Source organism: Zalophus californianus, chromosome 8 (assembly GCF_009762305.2).
Source record: "Zalophus californianus isolate mZalCal1 chromosome 8, mZalCal1.pri.v2, whole genome shotgun sequence".
Lineage (NCBI taxonomy): Eukaryota > Metazoa > Chordata > Mammalia > Carnivora > Otariidae > Zalophus > Zalophus californianus.
Window position 1 is genome coordinate 5001703 of NC_045602.1, and position 4417 is coordinate 5006119.

Below are 4417 nucleotides of genomic sequence, written 5' to 3' on the forward strand. Positions count from 1 at the left end.
AGGGCAAAAATGAACTCTTGGGATTTCATCAAGATCAAAAGCTTTTGCACAGCAAAAGAAACAGTCCACAAAACCAAAAGACAACCGACAGAATGGGAGAAAATATTTGCAAATGACATAGCAGATAAAGGGCTAGAATCCAAAATCTATAAAGAACTTATCAAATTCAACACCCAAAAAACAAATAATCCAATCCAGAAATGGGCTGACGACATGAATAGACATTTTTCCAAAGAAGACATGCAAATGGCCAAGAGACACATGAAAAAGTGCTCAACATCACTCGGCATCATGGAAATCCAAATCAAAACCTCAGTGAGATACCACCTCACACCCGTCAGAATGGCCAAAATTAACAAGTCAGGAAACGACAGATGTTGGCGGGGATGCAGAGAAAGGGGAATCCTCCTACACTGTTGGTGGGAATGCAAGCTGGTGCAACCCCTCTGGAAAACAGTATGGAAGTTCCTCAAAAAGTTGAAAATAGAGCTACCATATGATCCAACAATTGCACTACTGGGTATTTACCCCAAAGATACAAATGTAGGGATCCAAAGGGGTTCGTGCACCCCAATGTTTATAGCAGCAATGTCCACAATAGCCAAACTGTGGAAAGAGCCAAGATGTCCATCGACAGATGAATGGATAAAGAAGAGGTGGTATATATACACAATGGAATATTATGCAGCCATCAAAAGGAATGAGATCTTGCCATTTGCAACGACGTGGATGGACCTGGAGGGTGTTATGCTGAGTGAAATAAGTCAATCAGAGAAAGACATGTATCATATGACCTCACTGATATGAGGAATTCTTAATCTCAGGAAAGAAACTGAGGGTTGCTGAAGTGGGGGTGCGGTGGGAGGGGTGGGGTGGCTGGGTGATAGACATTGGGGAGGGTATGTGCTATGGTGAGCGCAATGCATTGTGCAAGACTGTTGAATCACAGATCTGTACCTCTGAAACAAATAATGCAATATATGTTAAGAAAAAACAAAAAGAAAATAGCAGGAGGGGAAGAATGAAGGGGGGGAAATCAGAGGGGGAGAGGAACCATAAGAGAGGATGGACTCTGAGAAACACACTGAGGGTTCTAGAGGGGAGGGGTTTGGGGGGATGGGTTAGCCTGGTGATGGGCATTAAAGAGGGCACGTTCTGCGTGGAGCACTGGGTGTTATGCACAAACAATGACTCATGGAACACTACATCAAAAACTAATGATGTATGGTGATTAACATAAGAATAAAAAATTTAAAAGGAAAAAAATAGGAAATTGTATATATACAGAAGCAAAGGAGTGGCACATATTTTAAGGTCTTTAGGAAAACAGAGAAAGGACAGTTTAGTCAAGGTCAAGAAAGGTTTCATTGAATGACTAGGCCATTAGCTGGGCTTGAAAGGTGAAAGTCATCTGAATAGGCTGGAATGAATGAGAACATTCCTAGTGAATAACAAGACCCAAGATACATGGGAGGGAAAGTCACATACAGAAAAGAACGGTCATAAGCACCCCATGTGGTCTGGAGTGCGACCTCCAGGGAAAAGGTATATAAATGTGGGTCTTACCCAGAACAATGCACAGGGTCCTAGTCCGTCCAGTTTCTGCCTCTTTGGGGTTGCACTGAAGAGCCCTCAAATAATTTGAAATTTTTGTCCAGAGTTTCTAATTGTTACGAGCAAATCAGCCCAATACAATGCCCCATCCTTACCCCAAAACTTACCTTTTAAAGAAAAAGAGCCTGATCAGCTGTGGTCTAGAATGAGTTTTCTGACAGTGTCACAAGGCTGGCTTGCACTCATTCTGTCAACAAAAATTTGTCTGGGGAGGTTTCAAAATAACTTGCTTCACCTGGAAATTCAGAATGTGGAGCACAATACCAGATAATCAAGATCAGGCCTTTCCCAAGACTGATAAATAAGTAATGAAAAGTTACTAAGGCATCTAAAGTCTTTACATGATTTAGCATGTATAAATGTGATATGCTTATTCAATTTTCAAGTCAACTTGTACATAGGGTTTTTTTTTTTTTTTAGATTATTTTTCCTTGAAGTCTATATAGACCAAAGGGGGGAAAAAATTCCTTTAATATAAATGTCTCTAAATCCTTTCTATGTAATCTTTGGATGGGAAATATAACCTTTCACTTTAACTCCCAGGGAACTTGAACATATAGAGTTTAAAATAATAGAATTTTTAAGTTGGAAAGAACCTCTAAAAATAAGCCTATCTATCCCCATTTAATTTCTCAGAAAAGAGGAGGGAGAGGTTTATTGAATGATTCAAGGCATTGCAGAAAGTGAACAATGAGTCAGGATTATATGTCCTTTTACTTATTTCAAAGTTCTTTCCTTAAATTAAAACATCCATTTTAAAAGGCTATCCAATAATGCAATGGTAAATTTCTCCCTACATATGTACTTGCTTCTTTAATGCATATGCTTTAAAATTATACCAGCAGAAATGATTGACTTCACATGATTTTCCTGTGAGGATTTCTATGTCAAACACATGAACAGAAATCAAAAAGTCAACATCAAAAAATGGAATGCAATATGATTCTATAAATAAGTGGATGATCATCATAACTACACTTCAGGCAAATGCTCTCCAATTTTCCAGCTGTCATGTATTCATGGCAATGTTTCCAAATGAAATGTGATCCCGTTATGGAATATTCCCCCCCACCTTTGTGTCCCTCCTCATCACTGAAGAGTTTCTTGCCTGTTCTAGACTCATCAGTGGTCCAAAGGTCCAGAGAAGGTGTTGGCCAAGTACATTAAGGTGGACAAGGGCTGGATCCTGGGAGTCAGGGTACATTAGATAAGTTATGTGGGGAATTTACATAGATGTTGGAGCCAGAAGAAGAGACCAGCTGTCTGACCAGCAGTCAGAAAACAAACAACCCAGATTAGGGCGCCTGGGTGGCTCGGTTGGTTAAGCGACTGCCTTCGGCTCAGGTCATGATGCTGGAGTCCCAGGATCGAGTCCCGCATCGGGCTCCCTGCTCAGCAGGGAGTCTGCTTCTCCCTCTGACCCTCTTCCCTCTCGTGCTCTCTATCTCTCATTCTCTCTCTCTCAAATAAATAAATAAAATCTTAAAAAAAAAAACCCAGATTAAAAATGGGCCAAAGACTTTAACACACACCTCACTGAAGAAAATACAGAAATGGGAAATAAATATATAAAGTTATTCAAAATCAAATATCACTAAGGAAGTTCCATTTCTAAAAGTTTTTAAAGATTCATTTATTTATTTTAGAGAGAGAGCACAAGTGGTGGGAGGAGCAGAGGGAGAGGGAGAGAGAATCCTCAAGCAGACTCCCCACTAAGAGTGGAACCTGGTGCTGGGCTCCATCCCAGGACCCTGAGCTCATGCCCTGAGCCGAAATCAAGAGTCGGAAGCTTAACCGACAGAGCCACCCAGGTGTCCGAAGGAATAGCAAATTTAAAAAACCAATAAGATATGACTACACACCTGTTACAATTGTCCAAATCTGGAACACTGACAACACCAAACACTGACAAGGATGTGGAGCAAGAGGAACTCTCAGACATCACTGGTGGGAATTTTAAAGAGAGTTTGGCGGTTTCTTACAAAACTAAATGTACCCTTACCACATGATCCAGCAATCGTACTCCTCAGAATTTACCCAAATGAGTTGAAAAATCTATGTCCACACAAAAACGTGCACATGAATGTTTACAGTAACTCTATTTGTAGTTGCCAAAAGTTGGAAGCAGCCAGGATGTCCTTCAACAAGTGAATGGATAAACCAACTGTGGTATATCCAAACAATGGAAACATGAAAAGACATGGAGGAGCCTTAAATGCATGTAACTAAGTGAGAGAAGCCAACCTAAAAAGGCTACATACTGTATGATTCCAACTATACAACATTCCGGAAAAGACAAACTTATGGAGACAGTAAAAAGATCAGTGGTTGCCAGGAGTCAGGATGGGGATGGGGGACAAGAGATGAATAGATGAGGTAGAGAGGATTGTTAGCACAGTGAAAATTCTCCCTATGATACCACAATGGCGGATGCATGTCATTATACCCTTCTCCAAACCCATAGAATGGACAACACCAAGAGTGCACACCAGTGTAAACTGTGGAGTTTGGGTGATTATGACATGTGGATGTAGGTTCATCAATTGTAGCAAATATACCCTCTAGTGAGGGATCTGGAGAGTGGAAGATTCTGTACATGTGTGGGGGCCAGAGGTGTATGGGACACCTCTGTATCTTCTGTTTAATATTGCTGTGAATCTAAAACTGTTCTAAAAAATAAACTGTATTATTTTTTTAAAAGGTCAATGCTGAGTCAGAGACTTAAATGCACTGTGATGGCATTTTTCTTTCTTTTTAGTAAACCTGGTTTTCTTTTTTTTTTTTCCATTTTTTACTATGTTCA